Below are 11,329 nucleotides of genomic sequence, written 5' to 3' on the forward strand. Positions count from 1 at the left end.
TCCCATTTGATCCATTTATTAGAATATCACTTGAGTTGCAGGCACTTGGCATCAGGTGCCTGTCTCCTGGTCTCTCAGAATCCATAGGGAGTGGTGGAGACATACAGCAACAAATGTCTCCACGTGGGTTTCTGTCTCCTTGTTTGGCGTCAGAGATGGAGAAATGCTGGTAGGTGGCCAATGCTAAGAGCAGGATTCTGAAATCACTTTCAACCCCATGTCACTCTACTCCTCTCCCTGGTTGTAGAGCCAGGAAAAGAAAGGAAGAGTTTCTAGGGCCTCAGGATCCTAAGCTTGGATTCTGCCTAAAACCTCCTTTCTCCTTCTTGGAGAGTAATAGGGTACTACTTTGAGATACTAAGTTCCTTCATTTCTGTGTCCTCATTACCTCCCCTAACAGAGACTATGCAGATAGCTGACTTCCTGATTTAGCTTTCTGATAGTGTAAGTGCTCCATGAGGGTGGGTCAGGATGGGAGTAGAGATTGCCTAGGTTTGCACCTGAACGGATTTGTTTTTTCACTTTAAATTTATGAAAGTAATACATGCACAGTTAAGACACTATTCCTAAAAGATTCATGATGAAATCAAAATCCCACAGCCTTGTGTTCCTTCCTTTCCTCAGTCATGAGCTGTTCTATGTATCTGACTCCTGAGGTAAATTTAAGTCAGCATCAAATTTCTTATTTGATAAATTTACAGTGGATTTTCTTCACATAGGTCAGAATATATAGCATGTTATACTGCCTTTTCCTCAAGGGGATGAACATGCTGAAACCTTGTGGTGGATGAAAGTGGCTACAGATTCTTTGCAGCCCTTCCAGTCAGCTTGAGTCTGTGCTGCCATTGCAACTTGCTTTGACCAGTAGAATGCAGCAGAGTGACATTGCGTGATCTCTGAGCTTCAGAGGCATTGCAGCTTCTACTCTCATGCTTTTTCTGAACACGATGACCTTGTGAACAAACCTGAACTGGCCTACTTTGGGACGATATTCTAGGTAGAGAGAGGGACCCATGGAAGAATGCCCAGGTTTCCAAGTTATTACAGCCATCCCAGCTGAAGCTCCCGACATGGAGTGAGATCTGCAAATACATATCCCCACAGAGTGGGAGAACCATTGAGCTGAGCCCAGATTAAACTGCCAAACTAAAGAGCAAATAGAAGCTTGTTTGAAGTCACTAAGTTTTGGGGTGGTTAGTTATTCAGCAACAGATGTGGGTAGAAACCTAATTATGCCTTCAGTCTAGTTAAAAAAGAAGCATTTCCTATTGACAAATGAGCAAGTGTACCTAGAACTGATAGAAGCCAGGCTGAATGGGGGAGTTAGTGGGTAAGTGGGACTGTTAAGCATTGTTTTCTTTTGTTGAATAGTTTCATCCAAGTTCCCATGCTGTACATTTTCAGTACATTTCTTGGAATTAACCTTTACATAATAGCTTTTTCATCCAGTGAAAAAGACATTTTCCTTAGCAAGTGTTTCAGTAAAATATATATCTAGTATTTAAGGGAAAGAGGTCACCATATCTAATTTTTCTTCCAGTTGAATATTTAACCATAAAGTTTAAAGTGAACAGTGGAAAATGAGAAATCTCTTTAGGCTACATGTTAAATGTTGAGAAAACTGGAGATAATAGAAAGCTTTTAGTTGGGCAACTAAGATCCCCTTTTAGTGAAAATCAGTTAAGATGTGAAAAGGAACAGGAAACAGGATGAATGCTCAAGCAGAAAGGCAAGGCCATTTAAACAAGTTCAGAACCAAATTAATTTGGTTTTTGAAGGTATTTGATTTGCGAATAAATAGGGACAACTAGTTCTATGGCACTTATAGGATCAGGACTTTATATATATATTTTAACATTACATTAGTTTACTTAAAATACAACTACAGAAATTTTTAAAATTAATCATCTCCGTTTCATTGATAAGAAACTTAATGAACTTCCTTTTTTCTCCTTTACCATCAATGGTTTTTCTTTTTTTTTTTTTTGGTAGGTTCTTATTAGTCATCAATTTTATACACATCAGTGTATACATGTCAATCTCAATCGCCCAATTCAGCACACCACCATCCCTACACCCCCGCGGCTTTCCCCCTTTGTTGTTTATACGTTTGTTCTCTACATCTGGGTCTCAACTTCTGCCCTGCAAACCGGTTCATCTGTACCATTTTTCCAGCTTCCACATACATGCATTAATATACGATATTTGTTTTTCTCTTTCTGACTTACTTCACTCTGTATGACAGTCTCTAGATCCATCCACGTCTCAAGAAATGACTCAATTTCATTCCTTTTTATGGCTGGGTAATATTCCATTGTATATATGTACCACATGTTCTTTATCCATTCGTCTGTCGATGGGCATTTAGGTTGCTTCCATGACCTGGCTATTGTAAATAGTGCTGCAATGAACATTGGGGTTCATGCATCTTTTTGAATTACAGTTTTCTCTGGGTATATGCCCAGTAGTGGGATTGCTGGGTCATATGGTAATTCTATTTTTAGTTTTTTAAGGAACCTCCATATTGTTCTTCATAGTGGCTGTATAAATTTACATACCCACCAACAGTGCAAGAAGGTTCCCTTTTCTCCACACCCTCTCCGGGATTTGTTGTTTATAGATTTTCTGATGATGCCCATTCTAACTGGTGTGAGGTGATACCTCATTGTAGTTTTGATTTGCATTTCTCTAATAATTAGTGATGTTGAGCAGCTTTTCATGTGCGTCTTGGCCATCTGTATGTCTTCTTTGGAGGAATGTCTATTTAGGTCTTCTGCCCATTTTTGGATTGGGTTGTTTGTTTCTTTAATATTGAGCTGCATGGGCTGTTTATATATTTTGGAGATTACTCCTTTTCCGTTGATTCATTTGCAAATATTTTCTCCCATTCTGAGGGTTCTCTTTTGGTCTTGTTTATGGTTTCCTTTGCTGTGCAAAAGCTTTAAAGTTTCATTAGGTCCCATTTGTTTATTTTTGTTTTTATTTCCATTACTTCAGGAGGTGGATCAAAAAAGATCTTTTTGTGATTTATGTCAAAGAGTGTTCTTCCTATGTTTTCCTCTAAGAGTTTTATAGTGTCCGGTCTTACATTTAGGTCTCGAATCCATTTTGAGTTTATTTTTGTGTATGGTGTTAACGAGGGTTCTAATTTCATTCTTTTGCATGTTGCTGTCCAGTTTTCCCAGCACCACTTATTGAAGAGACTGCCTTTTCTCCATTGTATATCCTTGCCTCCTTTGTCATAGATTAGTTGACCATAAGTGCGTGGGTTTACCTCTGGGCTTTCTATCTTGTTCCATTGATCTATGTTTCTATTTTTGTTCCAGTACCATATTGTCTTGATTACTGTAGCTTTGTAGTGTAGTCTGAAGTCAGGGAGTCTGATTCTTCCAGCTCCATTTTTTTCCCTCAAGACTGCTTTGGCTATTCGGGGTCTTTTGTGTCTCCATACAAATTTTACAATTTTTTGTTCTAGTTTCGTAAAAAATGCCATTGGTAATTTGATAGGGATTGCATTGAATCTGTAGATTGCTTTGGGTAGTATAGTCATTTTCACAGTATTGATTCTTCCAATCCAAGAACATGGTATATCTCTCCATCTGTTAGTATCATCTTTAATTTCTTTCATCAGTGCCTTATAGTTTTCTGCATACAGGTCTTTAGTATCCCTAGGTAGGTTTATTCCTAGGTATTTTATTCTTTTCGTTGCAGTGGTAAATGGGAGGGTTTCCTTAATTTCTCTTTCTGATCTTTCATTGTTATTGTATAGTAATGCAAGAGATTTCTGTGCATTAATTTTATATCCTGCAACTTTACCAAATTCATTGATTAGCTCTGGTAGTTTTCTGGTGGCATCTTTAGGATTCTCTATGTATAGTATCAGGTCATCTGCAAACAGTGACAGTTTTACTTCTTCTTTTCCAATTTGTATTCCCTTTATTTCTTTTTCTTCTCTGATTGTTGTGGCTAGGACTTCCAAAACTATGTTGAATAATAGAGGTGAGAGTGGACATCCTTGTCTTGTCCCTGATCTTAGAGGAAATGCTTTCAGTTTTTCACCATTGAGAATGATGTTTGCTGTGGGTTTGTCGTATATGGCCTTTATTATGTTGAGGTAGGTTCCCTCTATGCCCACATTCTGGAGAGTTTTTATCATAAATCGGTGTTGAATTTTGTCAGAAGCTTTTTCTGCATCTATTGAGATGATCATATGGTTTTTATTCTTCAGTTTGTTAATATGGTGTATCACATTGATTTGCATATATTGAAGAATCCTTGCATGCCTGGGATAAATCCCACCTGATGATGGTGTATGATCCTTTTAATGTGTCGTTGGATTCTGTTTGCTAGTATTTTGTTGAGGATTTTTGCATCTATATTCATCAGTGATATTGGTCTGTAATTTTCTTTTTTGGTAGTATCTTTGTCTGGTTTTGGTATCAGGGTGATGGTGGCCTCATAGAATGAGTTTGGGAGCGTTCCTTCCTCTGCAATTTTTTGGAAGAGTTTGAGAAGGATGGCTGTTAGCTCTTCTCTAAATGTTTGATAGAATTCACCTGTGAAGCCATCTGGTCCTGGACTTTTGTTTGTTGGAAGATTTTTAATCACAGTTTCCATTTCATTACTTGTGATTGGTCTGTTCATATTTTCTATTTCTTCCTGGTTCAGTCTTGGAAGGCTATACCTTTCTAAGAATTTGTCCATTTCTTCCTGGTTGTCCATTTTATTGGCACAGAGTTGCTTGTAGTAGTCTCTTAGGATGCTTTGTATTTCTGCGGTGTCTGTTGTAACTTCTCCTTTTTCATTTCTAGTTTTATTGATTTGAGTCCTCTCGCTCTTTTTCTTGATGAGCCTGGCTAATGGTTTGTCAATTTTGTTTATCTTCTCAAAGAACCAGCTTTTTAGTTTTATTGATCTTTGCTATTGTTTTCTTTGTTTCATTTATTTCTGCTCTGATCTTTATGATTTCTTTCCTTCTGCTAACTTTGGATTTGTTTGTTCTTCTTTCTCTAGTTCCTTTAGGTGTAAGGTTAGATTTTTTATTTGAGATTTTTCTTGTTTCTTGAGGTAGGCTTGTATAGCTATAAACTTCTCTCTTAGAACTGCTTTTGCTGCATCCCATAGTTTTGGATTGTTGTGTTTTCACTGTCACTTGTCTCCAGGTATTTTTTGATTTCCTGTTTGATTTCTTCAGTGACCTCTTGGTTATTTAGTACCGTATTGTTTAGCCTCCGTATGTTTGTGTTTTTTATGTTTTTTTCCCTGTAATTGATTTCTAATGTCATAGCGTTGTGGTCAGAAAAGATGCTTGATATGATTTCAATTTTCTTAAATTTACCGAGGCTTGATTTGTGACCCAAGATGTGATCTATCCTAGAGAATGTTCCATGCGCACTTGATAAGAAAGTGTAGTCAGCTGTTTTTGGATGGAATGTCCTATAAATATCAATTAAATCTATCTGGTCTATTGTGTCTATTTAAAGCTTGTGTTTCCATATTAATTTTCTGTTTGAATGATCTGTCCATTGGTGTAAGTGAGGTGTTAAAGTCCCCCACTATTACTGTGTTAGTGTCGATTTCCTCTTTTACAGCTGTTAGCTATAAATACAAAAAGCAGTTGCCTTTTGTATTGAGGTGCTCCTATGTTGGGTGCATATATATTTATATTTGTTATATCTTCTTCTTGGATTGATCCCTTGATCACTATGTCGTGTCTTTCTTTGTCTTTTGTAACATTCTTTATTTTAAAGTCTATTTTATCTGAGTATTGCTACTCCAGCTTTCTTTTGATTTCCATTTGCATGGAATATGTTTTTCCATCTCCTCACTTTCAGTCTGTATGTGTCCCTAGGTCTGAAGTGGGTCTCTTGTAGACAGCATATAGATGGGTCTTGCTTTTGTATCCATTCAGCAAGCCTGTGTCTTTTGGTTGGAGCATTTAGTCCATTTACTTTTAAGGTAATTATCAATATGTATGTTCCTGTTATCATTTTCTTAATTGTTTTGGGTTTGTTTTTGTAGGTCCTTTTCTTCTCCTGTGTTTCCCACTTAGAGAAGTTCCTTTAGCCTTTGTCGTAGAGCTGGTTTGGTGGTGCTGAATTCTCTTAGCTTTTGCTTGTGTGTAAAGCTTTTGATTTCTCCATCGAATCTGAATGAGATCCTTGCCAGGTAGAGTAATCTTGGTTTTAGGTTCTTCCCTTTTATCACTTTAAGTATATCATGCCACTCCCTTCTGGCTTGTAGAGTTTCTGCTGAGAAATCAGCTGTTCACCGTATTGGAGTTCCCTTGTATGTTATTTGTCATTTTTCCCTTGCTGCTTTCAGTAATTTTTCTTTGTTTTTAATTTTTGCCAATTTGAGTACTATGTGTCTCGGCATGTTTCTCCTTGGGATTATCCTGTATGGGACTCGCTGCGCTTCCTGGACTGGGTGGCTATTTCCTTTCCCATGTTTGGAAAGTTTTCAGCTATTATCTCTTCAAATATTTTCTCTGGTCCTTTCTCTCTCTCTTCTCCTTCTGGGACCAGTGTAATGTGAATGTTGTTGCATTTAATGTTGTTCCAGAGGTCTCTTAGGCTGTCTTCATTTCTTTTCATTGTTTTTTTATTTATTCTGTTCCGCAGCAGTGAATTCCACCATTCTGTGTTCCAGGTCACTTATCCGTTCTTCTGTCTCAGTTATTCTGCTATTGATTCCTTCTAGTGTAGTTTTCATTTCAGTTATTGTATTGTTCATCTCTGTTTGTTCTTTAATTCTTCTAGGTGTTTGTTAAACATTTCTTGCATCTTCTCAATTTTTGCCACCATTCTTTTTCCGAGGTCCTGGATCATCTTCACTATCATTATTTTGAATTCTTTTTCGGGCAGGTTGCCTATCTCCACTTCATTTAGTTTTTGTGGGGTTTTATCTTGTTCCTTCATCTGGTACATAGCCCTCTGCCTTTTCATCTTGTCTATCTTTCTGTGAATGTGGTTTTTGTTCCACAGGCTGCAGGATTGTAGTTCTTCTTGTTTCTGCTGTCTGCCCTTTGGTGGATGAGGCTATCTAAGAGGCTTGTGTAGGTTTCCTGATGGGAGGGACTGGTGGTGGGTAGAGCTGCATCGATGGTTTTGTTCTCAGATCAAGTACAGACCTTCATGAGAAGTGGTAAATTCTGAGTAGAACATATTTTCCAGCACAGTTATAGGCACAAATGTAGAAGTCAAGCTGCTGCCTGCTGACCTCTCTTCTGGCTCTGTAACTGCAGATGACTCCACTTTTTAAAGCATCAGGATCAGGACTTTATATCAGTTTTTGTTTTTTAGGATACTTTACTGGTGTGTTTCTTTGGATGTTTGCATTCCAAATTTCCTGTATATGTAATTTCCTATTTTCTTCATCAGAATTGTGGGTCAGGATCTCCACTCATGCTGTGATCTGTCCGTGGTACTTGACAAAGCTCACTAGCAATGTGAAAAGATTCCCAGCCAGCCATGAAAGCACTTTCAATTTAAAACTACCTGAGATGGTAAGACAGCATGGAAATCACAGTGAGACACTTTAGGATTGGGCAGCAGTGCTGAAGTCAGACAGCAAGGGTGCAGCACATCACACCCCCTAGCTCTGAGGAATGTTCTCAGGCTGGGGTTGTATATGGGAGGGTTCAAAGGAAGATAGAAAGAGAACTAAGTGGCAGTAACACAGGGTTTCCAAGGAAATTGTGTCATAACCTTTGAGGTCTTCAACGTGGGTTGCTTTTCTTTTCTAAGATAACACGTTTACCTCTTAAGGTTGAAAAGTTCTTGCCTTCTCGCCTTTAGCCTTGTAATGGGTTCTAGTATATAGAGGAATTATTATGTGGTGGTTAAAACCTGGGTGCTGGTGGAACTGTTTTGTATCCTGATTATGGTGGTTGTTAATTAACTTGTACATATATTAAAACTCCATAGAACTGTACATCGAAAGGGGAAAAAAAAAGTCAGTTTTACTGTATAATTAAACAAACCCACAGGGTGCTGTGGCTAGGCTGCTGGGGTTTGTTTGAATCAGAGATCCATCACTCCTTCATTGTGTGACCCTGGGCTGGTTACATGTTCCCTAGCTTCCTCATCTCCAAATGCAGGTAATAACAGTACCACCTGCATGGGATTGTTTTGAGGATTCAGTTAATCATGTAAAGTGCTTAAAAGCGCCAGCTTGCTTAAATAAGAGTTAGCTATTATTACTATTATAAGAATGTAAAGGAATAAAAAGAAGCTATATGGGCTATCATGATCATAGCAGCTGCGAAGTCTCACATACAACTGTCCTGAGGTACTGTCTTTAGGCAGTACAGGAAGAAACCCTAGAAAAATGTCAAGTTACTAAGCAAATTTAAGTCTGCTCTATTGCTATTTTTCAGGGAAGGCAAAAACCAGCTCCCAAAACAAAAAAGTCCCCTCTTCCTCCTAATTCATTCATTCATGCATTGAATGCTGGCTATTTTTGAGGGACTTACTGAAAAATTAGAAAGGATCTTGCCAGTTTCTCATGTCCAAAATCATCTGATGATGTGTTCTCTAGCATGTGTGTCTTTGTGTGTGTGTGTGTGTGTGTGTGTGGCCTCAGTTTTCTCAGATTTACCACAGTTACTGGCCAGAGGTACTGACTGACTGTGATTAAGCATCATACCTATTGCACCTACCAGTGAGAATATTATGACCAAATTCTTCCACTAGGTTGATTAGCCAGAAGGTAAATTCTGACAATTGTTTGAGAAGCAAAAGGAAGCTTTTGCAAAACTGTTTTAAGGATGGTCTAGACTTAATAATCAGATCATGAAACTCCTGTATTAAATGAGAGAATATTGATGGTCTTTGACATGAAGGGGAAAAGTGAGGCATCATTCCTACATGATGTTAAAATGTTAATCTTTAGCCATTCCCACCCACTACAGGGCATCAGTGGGGCAGACAACATGACAGAGACATTAAGAGCAGGCAGAGGTGCTATCTATTGGATTCACGTGAGTCTGAAGTTTTGTTTTTATTGTTTAAGCACTACTCTTTGACAGTTGAGAGAAAACAATCCCCCGGGGAGGAGGAGAGCAGCCAAGAGAAAATGGAACATTCTGAGAAAGAATGGAAATGATTCTATTGCTCCACAAGACAGAGCCAAGCGGGAGGGATGCCAGGGTAAATGGTCAGAGGCCATCGACAAAACAGCTCGCCTCAGCTTCAGTGCTGGGTTCCTACTCAGTGATTAACAGCTCTGCCATGTCTGGCACAGGTGGAGCTCCAAGTTAGTCATCTGCAGGAAACTAGCATTGATTTCCATTTTGCAAAAGCGTCTGAGTGATCAAGAAACACAAGCACACAGGATTGCATCTGTGCTCCACTTTTCCTTGGTTGTCATGGGAATTGTTGCAAGTAACATAAACAAATTTAGACTCTGCGGAACTACACAGTAAAGACCTAATGATTAGTAGGGCTTGCTGTTTATGGTGATTAAAAATGCAAAATGTTTAAACTTCACTTTGTCTCAGTAAGTTTGAAGGAAATGCTCCTGTTTTAAAGAGGGGAAGAAAGATATGGAACTTTAAAAAATAAAAATGCATATTTAATATCACATTGAAGTCAAAAAACTCTTCGATGGCACATATTTTCTTCCTTTTAAGGTGTCATGAATACAAAAGGGGTGACATGCTGAACACAACAAGGCTGCAGAACCAACTGGTATAAAGTTACTAAATCATTTTCTAGCCCCTCAAAACAACTTCTGTTCTGTGGACATGAGGGGGCTGTACTGACACCTTGCCATTAATTTCTACTCTTTACTAATTCCTGCATGCTGTCATAGTGTAAATGATTAATGATGGGAGGGCACTCTTCACACTAAGATCGATGGATTAAGGAGTATCAGTAAGCTGACGTATGCTCAGAAAACAACACAGTAAGAGAACTTTCTTAAAGCAAAATCCATTGTGGGTCAATTGGATAGAACAGCAGTGATCCTGGGCTGCATTAGGTTGGCAGAATGTGGTGTAAATTAATAGCAGATCCTAGCACCAGTTCTCAACTGTCTAGGCACAGTTGTCTGAGGTCTGAGGGCCTTTTCTGTCTGAGGTATTGTAAACACCGTTTCCTGGCTTTCCTGCCTGTTTTTGCTGAGAATCATAAAATGTTAGGACTGAAATATCTGCTGTCATTCCCCCCATTTTACAAATGAGAAAATGATGACCCAAAGAGACTAAATACAACCAGGGAGACTGAAACTTACTTAGTAAATTGCACTGTTTGAAATTGCAAGCAAAGTACCTTGGAACATTTTTAGATATGCCTCAGTCAAAACATAACCATTGAATTTTACAGGTAAGAAAAACCTGAGAATATAAGTTATGAACATTTAAAAATGGAATCTTTGCTGGTTGAGAGGTCTAAAAGCCTAGAGAGAAGATAAGGAGGGAGAAATATTCTGCTCTCTAAAATACATTATAAGTTTTCAGGGTAAATACAGTATCAGTTTTTGGATTCTGTATTTTTCCACAGATGCTGTTTACCATATTTTCTTCATTTTATCTAAAGATTCAGGCCTAGCTCCAAACTATAAACAGTAGATAGAAATATAATGGTCACAATTTTAACTTGTAAAATTAACTATTTCACTCTCTCCAAAATAAACTAGAAATCGACTACCAATCATTTTCTCAACTTGGGAAGCTACCGCCCTCTAGAGGGTGGGTCTGGAAACGTCAGGGGTACTTCTCAACTATCACGATGAGGGATGGGGCTGGGAAGTTGCTCCTGGCCTTTCATATCTGGGAATGAAGGATGCACATAAAGAACTACCTTTCCCAAGATGTCAATAGTATTCACTTTGAAACCCAATGAAAGTGAAATCTACAAAGTTTTGACAAGTTGCATTTTAAAACACTGACCGTTTATCCTTACTTAGTGAGAAGGGAGCTAGAGTGTACTCGTTGACAGAGAACATGGGACTATTAAGAAGTTCATGCTAGGGCTTCCCTGGTGTCTCAGTGGTTAAAAATACGCCTGCCAGTGCAGGGAACCCGGGTTCGAGCCCTGGTCCAGGAAGATCCCACATGCCACGGAGCAACTAAGCCCATGCACCACAACTACTGAGCCTGCGCTCTAGAGCCTGCGAGCTACAACTACTGAGCCCACGTGCCACAACTACTGAAGCCCGTGCGCCTAGAGCCCGTGCTCCGCAACAAGAGAAGCCACCACAATGAGAAGCCTGTGCACCGCGATGAAGAGTAGCCCCCGCTTGCCCCAACTAGAGAAAGCCCACACGCGGCAACGAAGACCCAGTGCAGCCAAAGATAAATAAAATAAATTTATTTTTTAAAAAA

This window comes from Globicephala melas, chromosome 5 (genome assembly GCF_963455315.2).
Source record: "Globicephala melas chromosome 5, mGloMel1.2, whole genome shotgun sequence".
NCBI classification, from domain to species: domain Eukaryota; kingdom Metazoa; phylum Chordata; class Mammalia; order Artiodactyla; family Delphinidae; genus Globicephala; species Globicephala melas.